This window comes from Ambystoma mexicanum, unplaced genomic scaffold (assembly GCF_040938575.1).
Source record: "Ambystoma mexicanum isolate Mex_15411 unplaced genomic scaffold, UKY_AmexF1_1 Mex_scaf66, whole genome shotgun sequence".
NCBI lineage: Eukaryota > Metazoa > Chordata > Amphibia > Caudata > Ambystomatidae > Ambystoma > Ambystoma mexicanum.
The window spans coordinates 272,038-292,618 of record NW_027182484.1 but is presented as its reverse complement, the minus strand read 5'-3'; the positions used below and the strand labels follow the sequence as shown (position 1 = coordinate 292,618).

The window sequence follows — 20,581 nt, the reverse complement described above, 5'->3', positions numbered from 1 at the left end:
TGAAGAAATCCTAAACAGCTTAATGGTGTTTACCCTATGTTTCAGGTGATGATCAGGAGTATTTCAAATGTAGAAATGTGTTGCTCATTACATAAAATGCTAAGATTGTAAATGTTTACTTCAATTTATTTCATTAAAAAAATATTTCTACAGGTAAAACAGTTGGGCAAGGGGGCACCCAGATTTAAACTAGGGACCTTTTGATCTGCAGTGAAATGCTCTACCCCTGAGTTATACCCCCATTTCTGAAATACTCACCTTTATTTATTCAGTAATATGTACAAAGTGGAAGCAACATGCAATCACCATCAAAGCAATGCATGTTCAGCCACCAAACCCTCCTTATAAGTATAAGGGGTGCGAAGAATGTCCTTTATCTGCCTTGGTAAAATACAGTGAGGTTTCCATTGCAAGAATTCATACATTTCGTATCACATGTAGATCTTGCAACATGGAAAAAAAATCTTTTGTCAAATGCACAAATTCTGCAAAATGTAACTGCTTCTCTACTGCAGTTTGTTGATTTTGTGCTAAGATCATAGTTAAACCCAATTGTTCATTGTTTTGTATATGAAATGATGATATATCCTATTGTTTCTTACAGTGCATTTGGTTGAAAAACATTTTAACAGGATCTATTGAAGAGGGTATATGGTTATGAAACAGGGACTTCTTGAACTGCACTCCTACGCTCTAACACTGAGTTAAACCCTTGAAGGCTGAAAACTGCCCTTTTTTAAAAAGGTGATAGAGTGGGTGACTCTATGGAACTTGTAGAACTAATGACATCAGTGCACTTCTGGTCAGCTGTACAAATTAATACATTTCATTAAGGGCATATTATTGGTTTCCACCACAGTTTTATAACATTCATATGGGCTTCCAATGGACTATTCCAAACTGATCATATCACCAGTAGAACTTGGGTGAATGTAAAACACAGCTTGTATCATATGAAGAAATCCTAAACAGTTTCATGGTGTTTACCCCATGTTTCAGGAGATGATCAGGAGTATTTCAGATGTAGAAATGTGTTGCTCATTACATAAAATGCTAAGAGTGTAAATGTTTTCTTCAATTTATTTAATTAAAAAAATATTTGTACAGGTAAAACTGTTGAACAAGGGGGCACCCAGGTTTGGACTAGGGACCTCTTTACCTGCAGTCAAATGCTCTACCACTGATCTATACCCCCAGTTCTGAAATGTTCACCTTTATTAATTCAGTAATATGTAGAAAGTGCAAGCAACATGCAATCACCATCAAAGCAATGCATTTTCAGCCACCAAACCCTCCTTATAAGTATATGGGGTGCGAAGGATGTCCTTTATCTGCCTTGGTAAAATACAGTGAGGTTTCCATTGCAATAATTCATACATTTCGTATCACATGTAAATCTTGGAACATGGAAAAAAAATATTTTGTCAAATGCACAAATTCTGCAAAATGTAACTGCTTCTCTACTGCAGTTTGTTCACTTTGTGCTAAGTGCATAGTTAAACCCAATTGTTCATTGTTTTGTATATGAAATGATGATATATCCTATTGTTTCTTCCAGTGCATTGGGTTGAAAAGCATTTTAACAGGATCTATTGAAGAGGGTATATGGTTATGAAACAGGGACTTCTTGAACTACACTCCTACGCTCTACCACTGACATAAACCCTTGAATGTTGAAAACTGCCCTTTTTTAAAAAGGTGATAGAGTGGGTGACTGTATGGAACTTGTAGAACTAATGACATCAGTGCACTTCTGGTCAGCTGTACAAATTAATACATTTCATTAAGGGCATATTATTGGTTTCCACCACAGTTTTATAACTTTCATATGAGTGTCGGGGTGTTTCTCCCGGGGTCGGCTGGGCCTTCCGCGGACCTCCGGGCTGGGAGGCCCCAACTCCTCACATGTATCCCAAAAATGAGTATGAGACACACACAAGAAGCAAGGTGGTTCTGCTGTTTATTGAATAACGGCAGGGATGGGTCTAGGATCGTACGCGTCCGTCCAGACTCTCGAAATTCGTGGGGCTCGCAGGCCCCTTTTTGCCTCAGTATGACGCGCTACTTGCGTCACCTGGGAAAGTTAGCAAAAACCTATCGCCACTCTGGATTGGTTCCTCGAGTGGTAGGGTTAGTATAGCATACGTATAGAGAACGCTGTTAGTGGTTAAGGGTCAGTCAGGTGGTATACTTGGGTTGTCCCTTCTATTAGATACTTGAAAATTGTTACACAAAGACACCTAATGATTGGCTAATGTTAGTGGCATCAGTGATGAGTGCCTCATGTTCCGATTGGTCGACTCGCGAGCCCCCCAGCCTGGGACCATCGTTGTTCCCAGCTCGCAGTGTACCTGTCATTTGCAACAATATGTAACTATGTGTTCGTGCAGACAATGCGTGGATTTGCTCATATGCCTGAGAGCAGACAATTCCCATCGCTGTAGGTGTCTATTGGGTCATTTCATTGTTGCAGCCTGTGTCTCAAACGTGGGACCCAGGCGACTTCTCCTTCCTGGGTCTGGCACCCTGTCAGGTTTGGCTTGGTCACGTGAGGAGAGACCATGGTTGAGGCAGAATTCTGCACATTTAAGGTTGTATTTTCCACTGTGTGTCTGGCTTAGCTTGCAGGTGTGACCTTGGCGTCGGCTGGTGGCATGCGAGTTGCAACATCGCTACCTTGGCTGTCAGTTCGCGCTGGGTGCGTTCTTCAGGGTCAGCAATTGTACTCTTGCTCGTCCAATGTTCGTGGAGGCTCTTGCTTGCGGCCTACTTGGGCCTGGTGCATAGGTGGGGATGTTTAATGCATGGCACTTTAAGTTGCCGTATCACATTGCTTCATATGCGGGATCATGTCTACGTTGTATTTTCATCACAATGTAAGGGTTAGGAGAAGCGTCAGCAAGCATTTAGATGAGTGTTTTGTGCGTCTTGCGTTTCTGCATTTCGAAAAACCTATGTGAAAAATAATAAAGATGCGCGTCAGTGGGTGTGTCCGTCACCTACTTCATAGCACTGAGTATGTTCTTCGTGTGGATTGGTGTGGGGGTGTCCAGTGTGCATGGTTGCACGGGTGTTCTGACAGTTGGCTAGGTCGTCATGGCATCTCTAACGATGTATTTATTTACTGTTGAAGGGTTTAGTCGAGTTCATCCATGCCGCAGGTGTCGGCTTGAGCAGGGTAGGCTGGTGGGCAGGCTGATGGGCACATCCGTATGTTCCTGTACCAGGGTATTTGGTCGTCTGGTAGATAGGCAAATTCATCTCGTGGTGGGTGTCTGGGTCGCGATCGTCTACGCCAGGGGCGCAAGGAGATTGGGGGGAGTCTTTTCTCCCATTCTCCCACTTCATGATTTTCCAATGGACTATTTCAAACTGATAATATCACCAGTAGAACTTGGGTGAATGTAAAACACAGCTTCTATCATATGAAGAAATCCTAAACAGCTTAATGGTGTTTACCCTATGTTTCAGGTGATGTTCAGGAGTATTTCAAATGTAGAAATGTGTTGCTCATTACATAAAATGCTAAGATTGTAAATGTTTACTTCAATTTATTTCATTAAAAAAATATTTCTACAGGTAAAACAGTTGGGCAAGGGGGCACCCAGATTTGAACTAGGGACCTTTTGATCTGCAGTGAAATGCTCTACCCCTGAGTTATACCCCCATTTCTGAAATACTCACCTTTATTTATTCAGTAATATGTACAAAGTGGAAGCAACATGCAATCACCATCAAAGCAATGCATGTTCAGCCACCAAACCCTCCTTATAAGTATAAGGGGTGCGAAGAATGTCCTTTATCTGCCTTGGTAAAATACAGTGAGGTTTCCATTGCAAGAATTCATACATTTCGTATCACATGTAGATCTTGGAACATGGAAAAAAAATCTTGTGTCAAATGCACAAATTCTGCAAAATGTAACTGCTTCTCTACTGCAGTTTGTTGATTTTGTGCTAAGAGCATAGTTAAACCCAATTGTTCATTGTTTTGTATATGAAATGATGATATATCCTATTGTTTCTTACAGTGCATTGGGTTGAAAAACATTTTAACAGGATCTATTGAAGAGGGTATATGGTTATGAAACAGGGACTTCTTGAACTGCACTCCTACGCTCTAACACTGAGTTAAACCCTAGAAGGCTGAAAACTGCCCTTTTTTAAAAAGGTGATAGAGTGGGTGACTCTATGGAACTTGTAGAACTAATGACATCAGTGCACTTCTGGTCAGCTGTACAAATTAATACATTTCATTAAGGGCATATTATTGGTTTCCACCACAGTTTTATAACATTCATATGGGCTTCCAATGGACTATTCCAAACTGATCATATCACCAGTAGAACTTGGGTGAATGTAAAACACAGCTTGTATCATATGAAGAAATCCTAAACAGTTTCATGGTGTTTACCCTATGTTTCAGGAGATGATCAGGAGTATTTCAGATGTAGAAATGTGTTGCTCATTACATAAAATGCTAAGAGTGTAAATGTTTTCTTGAATTTATTTAATTAAAAAAATATTTGTACAGGTAAAACTGTTGAACAAGGGGGCACCCAGGTTTGGACTAGGGACCTCTTTACCTGCAGTCAAATGCTCTACCACTGATCTATACCCCCAGTTCTGAAATGTTCACCTTTATTAATTCAGTAATATGTACAAAGTGCAAGCAACATGCAATCACCATCAAAGCAATGCATTTTCAGCCACCAAAGCCTCCTTATAAGTATATGGGGTGCGAAGGATGTCCTTTATCTGCCTTGGTAAAATACAGTGAGGTTTCCATTGCAATAATTCATACATTTCGTATCACATGTAGATCTTGGAACATGGAAAAAACACTTTTGTCAAATGCACATATTCTGCAAAATGTAACTGCTTCTCTACTGCAGTTTGTTGATTTTGTGCTAAGAGCATAGTTAAACCCAATTGTTCATTGTTTTGTATATGCAATGATGATATATCCTATTGTTTCTTACAGTGCATTGGGTTGAAAAACATTTTAACAGGATCTATTGAAGAGGGTATATGGTTATGAAACAGGGACTTCTTGAACTACACTCCTAGGCTCTACCACTGACATAAACCCTTCAATGTTGAAAAGTGCCCTTTTTTAAAAAGGTGATAGAGTGGGTGACTCTATGGAACTTGTAGAACTAATGACATCAGTGCACTTCTGGTCAGCTGTACAAATTGATACATTTCATTAAGGGCATATTATTGGTTTCCACCATAGTTTTATAAAATTCATATGAGCTTCCAATGGATTATTTCAAACTGATCATATCACCAGTAGAACTTGGGTGAATGTAAAACACAGCTTGTATCATATGAGGAAATCCTAAACAGCTTAATGGTGTTTACCCTATGTTTCAGGTGATGATCAGGAGTATTTCAAATGTAGAAATGTGTTGCTCATTACATAAAATGCTAATATTGTAAATGTTTACTTCAATTTATTTAATTAAAAACATATTTCTACAGGTAAAACAGTTGGACAAGGGGGCACCCAGATTTGAACTAGGGACTTTTTGATCTGAAGTGAAATGCTCTACCCCTGAGTTATATCCCCATTTCTGAATTGTTCACTTTTATTAATTCAGTAATATGTTCAAAGTGCAAGCAACATGCAATCACCATCAAAGCAATGCATTTTCAGCCACCAAACCCTCCTTATAAGTATATGGGGTGCGAAGGATGTCCTTTATCTGCCTTGGTAAAATACAGTGAGGTTTCCATTGCAAGAATTCATACATTTCGTATCACATGTAGATCTTGGAACATGGAAAAAAAATCTTTTGTCAAATGCACAAATTCTGCAAAATGTAACTGCTTCTCTACTGCAGTTTGTTGATTTTGTGCTAAGAGCATAGTTAAACCCAATTGTTCATTGTTTTTTATATGAAATGATGATATATCCTATTGTTTCTTACAGTGCATTGGGTTGAAAAACATTTTAACTGGATCTATTGACGAGGGTATATGGTTATGAAACAGGGACTTCTTGAACTGCACTCCTAAGCTCTAACACTGAGTTAAACCCTTGAATGCTGAAAACTTCCCCTTTTTTAAAAAGGTGATAGAGTGGGTGACTCTATGGAACTTTTAGAACTAATGACATCAGTGCACTTCTGGTCAGCTGTACAAATTAATACATTTCATTAAAGGCATATTATTGGTTTCCACCACAGTTTTATAACATTCATATGAGCTTCCCATGGACTATTTGAAACTGATAATATCACCAGTAGAACTTGGGTGAATGTAAAACACAGCTTGTATCATACGAAAAAATCCTAAACAGTTTCATGGTGTTTACCCTATGTTTCAGGAGATGATCAGGAGTATTTCAAATGTAGAAATGTGTTGCTCATTACATAAAATGCTAAGAGTGTAAATGTTTTCTTCAATTTATTTAATTAAAAAAATATTTGTACAGGTAAAACAGTTGAACAAGGGGGCACCCAGATTTGAACTAGGGACCTCCTTACCTGCAGTCAAATGCTCTACCACTGAGCTATACCCCCAGTTCTGAAATGTTCACCTTTATTAATTCAGTAATATGTACAAAGTGCAAGCAACATGCAATCACCATCAAAGCAATGCATTTTCAGCCACCAAGCCCTCCTTATAAGTATATGGGGTGCGAAGGATGTCCGTTATCTGCCTTGGTAAAATACAGTGAGGTTTCCATCGCAAGAATTCATACATTTCGTATCACATGTAAATCTTGTAACATGGAAAAAAAATCTTTTGTCAAATGCACAAATTCTGTAAAATGTAACTGCTTCTCTACTGCAGTTTGTTGACTTTGTGCTAAGAGCATAGTTAAACCTAATTGTTCATTGTTTTGTATATGAAATGATGATATATCCTATTGTTTCTTACAGTGCATTGGGTTGAAAAACATTTTAACAGGATCTATTGAAGAGGGTATATCGTTATGAAACAGGGACTTCTTGAACTACACTCCTACGCTCTACCACTGACATAAACCCTTCAATGTTGAAAACTGCCCTTTTTTAAAAAGGTGATAGAGTGGGTGACTCTATGGAACTTGTAGAACTAATGACATCAGTGCCCTTCTGGTCAGCTGTACAAATTAATACATTTCATTAAGGGCATATTATTGGTTTCCACCAGTTTTATAACATTCATATGAGCTTCCAATGGACTATTTTAAACTGATCATATCACCAGTAGAACTTGGGTGAATGTAAAACACAGCTTGTATCATATGAAGAAATCCTAAACAGCTTAGTGGTGTTTACCCTATATTTCAGGTGATGATCAGGAGTATTTCAAATGTAGAAATGTGTTGCTCATTACATAAAATGCTAACCTTGTTAATGTTTTCTTCAATTTATTTAATAAAAAAAATATTTCTACAGGTAAAACATTTGAACAAGGGACCTCTTGAACTGCAGTCAAATGCTCTACCACTGAGCTATATCCCCAATTCTGAAAAGTTCACCTTTATTAATTCAGTAATATGTACAAAGTGCAAGCAACATGCAATCACCATCAAAGCAATGCATTTTCAGCCACCAAACCCTCCTTATAAGTATATGGGGTGCGAAGGATGTCCTTTATCTGCCTTAGTAAAATACAGTGAGGTTTCCATTGCAAGAATTCATACATTTCGTATCACATGTAGATCTTAGAACATGGAAAAAAAATATTTTGTCAAATGCACAAATTATGCAAAATGTAACTGCTTCTTTACTGCAGTTTGTTGATTTTGTGCTAAGAGCATAGTTAAACCCAATTGTTCATTATTTTGTATATGAAATGATGATATATCCTATTGTTTCTTCCAGTGCATTGGGTTGAAAAGCATTTTAACAGGATCTATTGAAGAGGGTATATGGTTATGAAACAGGGACTTCTTGAACTACACTCCTACGCTCTACCACTGATATAAACCCTTGAATGTTGAAAACTGCCCTTTTTTGTAAAGGTGATAGAGTGGGTGACTGTATGGAACTTGTAGAACTAATGACATCAGTGCACTTCTGGTCAGCTGTACAAATTAATAAATTTCATTAAGGGCACATTATTGGTTTCCACCACAGTTTTATAACATTCATATGAGTGTTGGGCTGTTTCTCCCGGGGTCGGCTGGGCCTTCCGCGGACCTCCGGGCTGGGAGGCCCCAACTCCTCACATGTATCCCAAAAATGAGTATGAGACACACACAAGAAGCAAGGTGGTTCTGCTGTTTATTGAATAACGGCAGGGATGGGTCTAGGATCGTACGCGTCCGTCCAGACTCTCGAAATTCATGGGGCTCGCAGGCCCCTTTTTGCCTCAGTATGACGCGCTACTTGCGTCACCTGGGAAAGTTAGCAAAAACCTATCGCCACTCTGGATTGGTTCCTCGAGTGGTAGGGTTAGTATAGCATACGTATAGAGAACGCTGTTAGTGGTTAAGGGTCAGTCAGGTGGTATACTTGGGTTGTCCCTTCTATTAGATACTTGAAAATTGTTACACAAAGACACCTAATGATTGGCTAATGTTAGTGGCATCAGTGATGAGTGCCTCATGTTCCGATTGGTCGACTCGCGAGCCCCCCAGCCTGGGACCATCGTTGTTCCCAGCTCGCAGTGTACCTGTCATTTGCAACAATATGTAACTATGTGTTCTTGCAGACAATGCGTGGATTTGCTCATATGCCTGAGAGCAGACCATTCCCATCGCTGTAGGTGTCCATTGGGTCATTTCATTGTTGCAGCCTGTGTCTCAAACGTGGGACCCAGGCGACTTCTCCTTCCTGGGTCTGGCACCCTGTCAGATTTGGCTTGGTCACATGAGGAGAGACCATGGTTGAGGCAGAATTCTGCACATTTAAGGTTGTATTTTCCACTGTGTGTCTGGCTGAGCTTACAGGTGTGACCTTGGCGTCGGCTGGTGGCATGCGAGTTGCAACATCGCTACCTTGGCTGTCAGTTCGCGCTGGGCGCGTTCTTCAGGGTCAGCAATTGTACTCTTGCTCGTCCAATGTTCGTGGAGGCTCTTGCTTGCGGCCTACTTGGGCCTGGTGCATAGGTGGGGATGTTTAATGCACAGCACTTTAAGTTGTGGTATCACATTGCTTCATATGCGGGATCATGTCTACGTTGTATTTTCATCATAATGTAAGGGTTAGGAGAAGCGTCAGCAAGCATTTAGATGAGTGTTTTGTGCGTCTTGCGTTTCAGCTTTTCGAAAAACCTATGTGAAAAATAATAAAGATGCGCGTCAGTGGGTGTGTCCGTCACCTACGTCATAGCACTGAGTATGTTCTTCGTGTGGATTGGTGTGGGGGTGTCCAGTGTGCATGGTTGCACGGGTGTTCTGACAGTTGGCTAGGTCGTCATGGCATCTCTAACAATGTGTTTATTTACTGTTGAAGGGTTTAGTCGAGTTCATCCATGCCGCAGGTGTCGGCTTGAGCAGGGCAGGCTGGTGGGCAGGCTGGTGGGCAGGCTGATGGGCACATCCGTACGTTCCTGTACCAGGGTATTTGGTCGTCTGGTAGATAGGCAAATTCATCTCGTGGTGGGTGTCTGGGTCGCGATTGTCTAGGCCAGGGGCGCGAGGATATTGGGGGGAGTCTTTTCTCCCATTCTCCCACTTCATGAGCTTCCAATGGACTATTTCAAACTGAAAATATCACCAGTAAAACTTGGGTGAATGTAAAACACAGCTTGTATCATATGAAGAAATCCTAAACAGCTTAATGGTGTTTACCCTATTTTTCAGGTGATGATCAGGAGTATTTCAAATGTAGAAATGTGTTGCTCATTACATACAATGCTAAGATTGTAAATGTTTACTTCAATTTATTTCACTAAAAAATATTTCTACAGGTAAAACAGTTGGGCAAGGGGGCACCCAGATTTGAACTAGGGACCTTTTGATTTGTAGTGAAATGCTCTACCCCTGAGCTATATCCCCATTTCTGAAATACTCACCTTTATTTATTCAGTAATACGTACAAAGTGGAAGCAACATGCAATCACCATCAAAGCAATGCATGTTCAGCCACCAAACCCTCCTTATAAGTATAAGGGGTGCGAAGAATGTCCTTTATCTGCCTTGGTAAAATACAGTGAGGTTTCCATTGCAAGAATTCATACATTTCGTATCACATGTAGATCTTGGAACATGGAAAAAAAATCTTTTGTCAAATGCACAAATTCTGCAAAATGTAACTGCTTCTCTACTGCAGTTTGTTGATTTTGTGCTAAGAGCATAGTTAAACCCAATTGTTCATTGTTTTGTATATGAAATGATGATATATCCTATTGTTTCTTACAGTGCATTGGGTTGAAAAACATTTTAACAGGATCTATTGAAGAGGGTATATGGTTATGAAACAGGGACTTCTTGAACTACACTCCTGCGCTCTACCACTGACATAAACCCTTCAATGTTGAAAAGTGCCCTTTTTTAAAAAGGTGATAGAGTGGGTGACTCTATGGAACTTGTAGAACTAATGACATCAGTGCACTTCTGGTCAGCTGTACAAATTAATACATTTCATTAAGGGCATATTATTGGTTTCCAGCACAGTTTTATAACATTAATATGAGCTTCCAATGGACTATTTCAAACTGATCATATCACCAGTAGAACTTGGGTGAATGTAAAACACAGCTTGTATCATATGAAGAAATCCTAAACAGCTTAATGGTGTTTACCCTATGTTTCAGGTGATGATCAGGAGTATTTCAAATGTAGAAATGTGTTGCTCATTACATAAAATGTTAAGATTGTAAATGTTTACTTCAATTTATTTAATTAAAAACATATTTCTACAGGTAAAACAGTTGAACAAGGGGGCACCCAGATTTGAACTAGGAACCTCTTGACCTGCAGTCAAATGCTCTAGCACTGAGCTATACCCCCAGTTCTGAAAAGTTCACCTTTATTAATTCAGTAATATGTACAAAGTGCGTGCAAGCAACATGCAATCACCATCAAAGCAATGCACTTTCAGCCACCAAACCCTCCTTATAAGTATATGGGGTTCGAAGGATGTCCTTTATCTGCCTTGGTAAAATACAGTGAGGCTTCCATTGCAAGAATTCATACATTTCGTATCACATGTAGATCTTGGAACATGGAAAAAAAATATTTTGTCAAATGCACAAATTCTGCAAAATGTAACTGCTTCTCTGCTGCAGTTTGTTGATTTTGTGCTAAGAGCATAGTTAAACCCAATTGTTCATTGTTTTGTATATGAAATGATGATATATCTTATTGTTTCTTACAGTGCATTGGGTTGAAAAACATTTAACAGGATCTATTGAAGAGGGTATATGGTTATGAAACAGGGACTTCTTGAACTACACTCCTACGCTCTACCACTGACATAAACCTTTGAATGTTGAAAACTGCCCTTTTTTAAAAAGGTGATAGAGTGGGTGACTGTATGGAACTTGTAGAACTAATGACATCAGTGCACTTCTGGTCAGCTGTACAAATTAATACATTTCATTAAGGGCATATTATTGGTTTCCACCACAGTTTTATAACATTCATATGAGCTTCCAATGGACTATTTCAAACTGATCATATCACCAGTAGAACTTGGGTGAATGTAAAACACAGCTTGTATCATACGAAGAAATCCTAAACAGTTTCATGGTGTTTACCCTATGTTTCAGGAGATGATCAGGAGTATTTCAAATGTAGAAATGTGTTGCTCATTACATAAAATGCTAAGATTGTAAATGTTTACTTCAATTTATTTAATTAAAAACATATTTCTACAGGTAAAACAGTTGGACAAGGGGGCACCCAGATTTGAACTAGGAACCTTTTGATCTGCAGTGAAATGCTCTACCCGTGAGCTATACCCCCATTTCTGAAATGTTCACCTTTATTTATTCAGTAATATGTACAAAGTGGAAGCAACATGCAATCACCATCAAATCAATGCATTTTCAGCCACCAAACCCTCCTTATAAGTATAAGGGGTACAAAAGATGTCCTTTATCTGCCTTGGTAAAATACAGTGAGGTTTCCATTGCAATAATTCCTACATTTCGTATCATATATAGATCTTGGAACATGGAAAAAAAATCTTTTGCCAAATGCACAAATTCTGCAAAATGTAACTGCTTCTCTACTGCAGTTTGTTGATTTTGTGCTAAGAGCATAGTTAAACCCAATTGTTCATTGTTTTGTATATGAAATGATGATATATACTATTGTTTCTTACAGTGCATTGGGTTGAAAAACATTTTAACATGATCTATTGAAGAGGGTATATGGTTATGAAACAGGGACTTATTGAACCACACTCCTACGCTCTACCACTGACATAAACCCTTGAATGTAGAAAACTGCCCTTTTTAAAAAAGGTGATAGAGTGGGTGACTCTATGGAACTTGTAGAACTAATGACATCAGTGCACTTCTGGTCAGCTGTACAAATTAATAAATTTCATTAAGGGCATATTATTGGTTTCCACCAGAGTTTTATAACATTCATATGAGCTTCCAATGGACTATTTCAAACTGATCATATCACCAGTAGAACTTGGGTGAATGTAAAACACAGCTTCTATCATATGAAGAAATCCTAAACAGCTTAATGGTGTTTACCCTATGTTTCAGGTGATGATCAGGAGTATTTCAAATGTAGAAATGTGTTGCTCATTACATAAAATGTTAAGATTGTAAATGTTTTCTTCAATTTATTTAATTAAAAAAATATTTCTACGAGTAAAACAGTTGAACAAGGGGGCACTCAGATTTGAACTAGGGACTTCTTGATCTGCAGTCAAATGCTCTACCACTGAACTATACCCCCAGTTCTGAAACGCTCCCCTTTATTAATTCAGTAATATGTACAAAGTGCAAGCAACATGCAATCACCATCAAAGCAATGCATTTTCAGCCACCAAACCCTCCTTATAAGTATATGAGGTGCGAAGGATGTCCTTTATCTGCCTTGGTAAAATACAGTGAGGTTTCCATTGCAAGAATTCATACATTTCGTATCACATGTAGATCTTGGAACATGGAAAAAAAATCTTTTGCCAAATGCACAAATTCTGCAAAACGTAACTGTTTCTCTACTGCATTTTGTTGATTTTGTGCTAAGAGCATAGTTAAACCAAATTGTTCATTGTTTTGTATATGAAATGATGATATATCTTATTGTTTCTTACAGTGCATTGTGTTAAAAAATACATTTTAACAAGATCTATTGAAGAGGGTATATGGTTATGAAACAGGAACTTCTTGAAAAGCACTCCTACGCTCTACCACTGACATAAACCCTTGAATGCTGAAAACTGCCCTTTTTTAAAAATGTGATAGAGTGGGTGACTGTATGGAACTTGTAGAACTAATGACATCAGTGCACTTCTGATCAGCTGTACAAATTAATACATTTCATTAAGGGCATATTATTGGTTTCCACCACAGTTTTATAGCATTCATATGAGCTTCCAATGGACTATTGCAAACTGATAATATCACCAGTAGAATTTGGGTGAATGTAAAACACAGCTTGTATCATACAAAGAAATCCTAAACAGTTTCATGGTGTTTACCCTATGTTTCAGGAGATGATCAGGAGTATTTCAAATGTAGAAATGTGTTGCTCATTACATAAAATGCTAAGATTGTAAATGTTTACTTCAATTTATTTAATTAAAAAAATAGTCCTACAGGTAAAACAGTTGGACAAGGGGGCACCAAGATTTGAACTGGGGACCTTTTGATCTGCAGTGAAATGCTCTACCCCTGAGCTATAACCCCATTTCTGAAATGTGCACCTTTATTTATTCAGTAATATGTACAAAGTGGAAGCAACATGCAATCACCATCAAAGCAATGCATTTTCAGCCACCAAACCCTCCTTATAAGTATAAGGGGTACAAAAGATGTCCTTTATCTGCCTTGGTAAAATACAGTGAGGTTTCCATTGCAAGAATTCCTACATTTCGTATCACATGTAGATCTTGGAACATGGAAAACAAACTTTTGTCAAATGCACAAATTCTGCAAAACGTAACTGTTTCTCTACTGCATTTTGTTGATTTTGTGCAAAGAGCATAGTTAAACCCAATTGTTCATTGTTTTGTATATGAAATGATGATATATCTTATTGTTTCTTACAGTGCATTGTGTTAAAAAATACATTTTAACAGGATCTATTGAAGAGGGTATATGGTTATGAAACAGGAACTTCTTGAAAAGCACTCCTAGGCTCTACCACTGACATAAACCCTTGAATGCTGAAAACTGCCCTTTTTTAAAAATGTGATAGAGTGGGTGACTCTATGGAACTTGTAGAACTAATGACATCAGTGCACTTCTGATCAGCTGTACAAATTAATACATTTCATTAAGGGCATATTATTGGTTTCCACCACAGTTTTATAGCATTCATATGAGCTTCCAATGGCCTTTTGCAAACTGATAATATCACCAGTAGAACTTGGGTGAATGTAAAACACAGCTTGTATCATACGAAGAAATCATAAACAGTTTCATGGTGTTTACCCTATGTTTCAGGAGATGATCAGGAGTATTTCAAATGTAGAAATGTGTTGCTCATTACATACAATGCTAAGATTGTAAATGTTTTGTTCAATTTATTTAATTAAAAACATATTTCTACAGGTAAAACAGTTGAACAAGGGGGCACCCAGATTTGAACTAGGGACCTCTTGATCTGCTGTCAAATGCTCTACCCCTGAGCTATACCCCCATTTCAGAAATCGGCACCTTTATTTATTCAGTAATATGTACAAAGTGGAAGCAACATGCAATCACCATCATAGAATGCATTTTCAGCCACCAAACCCTCCTTATAAGTATAAGGGGTACAAAAGATGTCCTTTATCTGCCTTGGTAAAATACAGTGATGTTTCCATTGCAAGAATTCATACATTTCAAATCACATGTAGATCTTGGAACATGAAAAACAAATCTTTTGTCAAATGCACAAATTCTGCAAAATGTAACTGATTCTCTACTGCATTTTGTTGATTTTGTGCTAAGAGCATAGTTAAACCCAATTGTTCATTGTTTTGTATATGAAATGATGATATATCTTATTGTTTCTTATAGTGCATTGGGTTGAAAAACATTTAACAGGATCTATTGAAGAGGGTATATGGTTATGAAACAGGGACTTCTTGAACTACACTCCTACGCTCTACCACTGACATAAACCCTTGAATGTTGAAAACTGCCCTTTTTTAAAAAGTTGATAGAGTGGGTGACTCTATGGAACTTGTAGAACTAATGACATCATGCACTTCTGGTCAGCTGTACAAATTAATACATTTCATTAAGGGCATATTATTGGTTTCCACCACAGTTTTAGAACATTCATAAGAGCTTCCAATGGACTATTTCAAACTGATCATATCACCAGGAGAACTTGGGTGAATGTAAAACACAGCTTGTATCATATGAAGAAATCCTAAACAGCTTAATAGTGTTTACCTTATGTTTCAGGTGATGATCAGGAATATTTCAAATGTAGAAATGTGTTGCTCATTACATAAAATTCTAAGATTGTAAATGTTTACTTCAATTTATTTAATTAAAAACATATTTCTACAGGTAAAACAGTTGAACAAGGGGGCACCCAGATTTGAACTTGGGACCTCTTGATCTGCAGTCAAATGCTCTACCACTGAGCTATACCCCCAGTTCTGAAAAGCTCACCTTTATTAATTCAGTAATATGTACAAAGTGCAAGCAACATGCAATCACCATCAAAGCAATGCATTTTCAGCCACCAAACCCTCCTTATAAGTATATGGGGTTCGAAGGATGTCCTTTATCTGCCTTGGTAAAATACAGTGAGGCTTCCATTGCAAGAATTCATACATTTCGTATCACATGTAGATCTTGGAACATGGAAAAAAATTTTTTTTTCAAATGCACAAATTCTGCAAAATGTAACTGCTTCTCTGCTGCAGTTTGCTGATTTTGTGCTAAGAGCATAGTTAAACCCAATTGTTCATTGTTTTGTATATGAAATGATGATATATCTTATTGTTTCTTACAGTGCATTGGGTTGAAAAACATTTAACAGGATCTATTGAAGAGGGTATATGGTTATGAAACAGGGACTTCTTGAACTACACTCCTACGCTCTACCACTGACATAAACCTTTGAATGTTGAAAACTGAGCTTTTTTAAAAAGGTGATAGAGTGGGTGACTGTATGGAACTTGTAGAACTAATGACATCAGTGCACTTCTGGTCAGCTGTACAAATTAATACATTTCATTAAGGGCATATTATTGGTTTCCACCACAGTTTTATAACATTCATATGAGCTTCCAATGGACTATTTCAAACTGATAATATCACCAGTAGAACTTGGGTGAATGTAAAACACAGCTTGTATCATACAAAGAAATCCTAAACAGTTTCATGGTGTTTACCCTATGTTTCAGGAGATGATCAGGAGTATTTCAAATGTAGAAATGTGTTTCTCATTACATAAAATGCTAAGATTGTAAATGTTTACTTCAATTTATTTAATTAAAAACATATTTCTGCAGGTAAAACAGTTGGACAAGGGGGCACCCAGATTTGAACTAGGGACCTTTTGATCTGCAGTGAAATGCTCTACCCCTGAGCTATATCCCCATTTCTGAAATGTTCACCTTTATTTATTCAGTAATATGTACAACGTGGAAGCAACATGCAATCACCATCAAAGCAATGCATTTTCAGCCACCAAACCCTCCTTATAAGTATAAGGGGTACAAAAGATGTCCTTTATCTGCCTTGGTAAAATACAGTGAGGTTTCCATTGCAAGAATTCATACATTTCGTATCACATGTAGATCTTGGAACATGGAAAAAAAATATTTTGTCAAATGCACAAATTTTGCAAAATGTAACTGCTTCTCTACTGCAGTTTGTTGATTTTGTGCTAAGAGCATAGTTAAACCCAATTGTTCATTGTTTTGTATATGAAATGATGATATATCTTATTGTTTCTTACAGTGCATTGGGTTGAAAAACATTTTAACAGGATCTATTGAAGAGGGTATATGGTTATGAAACAGGGACTTCTTGAACTGCATTCCTACGCTCTACCACTGAGTTAAACCCTTGAATGCTGAAAACTGCCCTTTTTTAAAAAGGTGATAGAGTGGGTGACTCTATGGAACTTGTAGAACTAATGACATCAGTGCACTTCCGGTCAGCTGTACAAATTAATAAATTTCATTAAGGGCATATTATTGGTTTCCACCACAGTTTTATATCATTCATATGAGCTTCCAATGGACTATTTCAAACTGATCATGTCACCAGCAGAACTTGGGTGAATGTAAAACACAGCTTGTATCATATGAAGAAATCCTAAACAGCTTAATGGTGTTTACCCTATGTTTCAGGTGATGATCAGGAGTATTTCAAAGGTAGAAATGTGTTGCTCATTACATAAAATGCTAAGCTTGTAAATGTTTACTTCAATTTATTTAATTAAAAAAATATTTCTACAGGTAAAACAGTTGGACAAGGGGGCACCAAGATTTGAACTGGGGACCTTTTGATCTGCAGTGAAATGCTCTACCCCTGAGCTATACCCCCATTTCTGAAATGTGCACCTTTATTTATTCAGTAATATGTACAAAGTTGAAGCAACATGCAATCACCATCAAATCAATGCATTTTCAGCCACCAAACCCTCCTTATAAGTATAAGGGGTACAAAAGATGTCCTTTATCTGCCTTGGTAAAATACAGTGAGGTTTCCATTGCAAGAATTCCCACATTTCGTATCACATGTAGATCATGGAACCTGGAAAACAAACTTTTGTCAAATGCACAAATTCTTCAAAACGTAACTGTTTCTCTACTGCATGTTGTTGATTTTGTGCTAAGAGCATAGTTAAACCCAATTGTTCATTGTTTTGTATATGAAATGATGATATATCTTATTGTTTCTTACAGTGCATTGTGTTAAAAAATACATTTTAACAGGATCTATTGAAGAGGGTATATGGTTATGAAACAGGAACTTCTTGAAAAGCACTCCTAGGCTCTACCACTGACATAAACCCTTGAATGCTGAAAACTGCCCTTTTTTAAAAATGTGATAGAGTGGGTGACTCTATGGAACTTGTAGAACTAATGACATCAGTGCACTTCTGATCAGCTGTACAAATTAATACATTTCATTAAGGGCATATTATTGGTTTCCACCACAGTTTTATAGCATTCATATGAGCTTCCAATGGACTATTGCAAACTGATAATATCACCAGTAGAACTTGGGTTAATGTAAAACACAGCTTGTATCATACGAAGAAATCATAAACAGTTTCATGGTGTTTACCCTATGTTTCAGGAGATGATCAGGAGTATTTCAAATGTAGAAATTTGTTGCTCATTACATAAAATGCTAAGATTGTAAATGTTTTGTTCAATTTATTTAATTAAAAACATATTTCTACAGGTAAAACAGTTGAAGAAGTGGGCACCCAGATTTGAACTAGGGACCTCTTGATCTGTTGTCAAATGCTCTACCCCTGAGCTATACCCCCATTTCAGAAATGTGCACCTTTATTTATTCAGTAATATGTACAAAGTGGAAGCAACATGCAATCACCATCAAAGCAATGCATTTTCAGCCACCAAACCCTCCTTATAAGTATACGGGGTACAAAAGATGTCCTTTATCTGCCTTGGTAAAATACAGTGAGGTTTCCATTGCAAGAATTCCTACATTTCGTATCACATGTAGATCTTGGAACATGGAAAACAAACTTTTGTCAAATGCACACATTCTGCAAAACGTAACTGTTTCTCTACTGCATTTTGTTGATTTTGTGTAAAGAGCATAGTTAAACCCAATTGTTCATTGTTTTGTATATGAAATGATGATATATCTTATTGTTTCTTACAGTGCATTGTGTTAAAAAATACATTTTATCAGGATCTATTGAAGAGGGTATATGGTTATGAAACAGGAACTTCTTGAAAAGCACTCCTAGGCTCTACCACTGACATAAACCCTTGAATGCTGAAAACTGCCCTTTTTTAAAAATGTGATAGAGTGGGTGACTCTATGGAACTTGTAGAACTAATGACATCAGTGCACTTCTGATCAGCTGTACAAATTAATACATTTCATTAAGGGCATATTATTGGTTTCCACCACAGTTTTAGAACATTCATAAGAGCTTCCAATGGACTATTTCAAACTGATCATATCACCAGTAGAACTTGGGTGAATGTAAAACACAGCTTGTATCATATGAAGAAATCCTAAACAGCTTAATGGTGTTTACCCTATGTTTCAGGTGATGATCAGGAGTATTTCAAATGTAGAAATGTGTTGCTCATTACATAAAATGCCAAGATTGTAAATGTTTACTTCAATTTATTTAATTAAAAACATATTTCTACAGGTAAAACAGTTGAACAAGGGGGCACCCAGATTTGAACTAGGGACCTCTTGATCTGCAGTCAAATGCTCTACCACTGAGCTATACCCCCAGTTCTGAAAAGCTCACCTTTATTAATTCAGTAATATGTACAAAGTGCAAGCAACATGCAATCACCATCAAAGCAATGCATTTTCAGCCACCAAACCCTCCTTATAAGTATATGGGGTTCGAAGGATGTCCTTTATCTGCCTTGGTAAAATACAGTGAGGTTTCCATTGCAAGAATTCATACATTTCGTATCACATGTAGATCTTGGAACATGGAAAAAAAAATCTTTTGTCAAATGCACAAATTCTGCAAAATGTAACTGCTTCTCTACTGCAGTTTGTTGATATTGTTCATTCTTTTGTATATGAAATGATGATATATCTTATTGTTTCTTACCGTGCATTGGGTTGAAAAACATTTTAACAGGATCTTTTGAAGAGGGTATATGGTTATGAAACGGGGACTTCTTGAACTGCATTCCTACGCTCTACCACTGAGTTAAACCCTTGAATGCTGAAAACTGCCCTTTTTTAAAAAGGTGATAGAGTGGGTGACTGTATGGAACTTGTAGAACTAATGACATCAGTGCACTTCTGGTCAGCTGTACAAATTAATACATTTCATTAAGGGCATATTATTTGTTTCCACCACAGTTTTATAACATTCATATGAGCTTCCAATGGACTATTTCAAACTGATAATATCACCAGTAGAACTTGGGTGAATGTAAAACACAGCTTGTATCATACGAAGAAATCCTAAACAGTTTCATGGTGTTTACCCTATGTTTCAGGAGAAGATCAGGAGTACTTCAAATGTAGAAATGTGTTGCTCATTACATAAAATGCTAAGATTGTAAATGTTTACTTAAATTTATTTAATAAAAACATATTTCTACAGGTAAACAGTTGGACAAGGGGGCACCCAGATTTGAACTAGGGACCTTTTGATCTGCAGTGAAATGCTCTACCCCGAGCTATACCCCCATTTCTGAAAAGTTTACCTTTATTTATTCAGTAATATGTACAAAGTGGAAGCAACATGCAATCACCATCAAAGCAATGCATTTTCAGCCACCAAACCCTCCTTATAAGTATAAGTGGTACAAAAGATGTCCTTTATCTGCCTTGGTAAAATACAGTGAGGCTTCCATTGC

General features: G+C 37.5%; 4 non-coding genes across 4 annotated transcripts; all 4 read right to left on the bottom strand.

Moving 5' to 3' along the window:
* Positions 1-9,870: 9,870 nt before the first annotated feature.
* TRNAC-ACA (transfer RNA cysteine (anticodon ACA)) lies at positions 9,871-9,942 on the bottom strand. The gene has a single exon. It is a non-coding gene; the product is annotated as a tRNA-Cys (tRNA).
* Positions 9,943-15,597: 5,655 nt separating this feature from the next.
* Positions 15,598-15,669, bottom strand: TRNAC-GCA (transfer RNA cysteine (anticodon GCA)). The gene has a single exon. It is a non-coding gene; the product is annotated as a tRNA-Cys (tRNA).
* Positions 15,670-18,459: 2,790 nt separating this feature from the next.
* Positions 18,460-18,531, bottom strand: TRNAC-ACA (transfer RNA cysteine (anticodon ACA)). Its single transcript has one exon. It is a non-coding gene; the product is annotated as a tRNA-Cys (tRNA).
* An 883-nt stretch (positions 18,532-19,414) lies between these two features.
* Positions 19,415-19,486, bottom strand: TRNAC-GCA (transfer RNA cysteine (anticodon GCA)). The gene has a single exon. It is a non-coding gene; the product is annotated as a tRNA-Cys (tRNA).
* Positions 19,487-20,581: the final 1,095 nt, after the last annotated feature.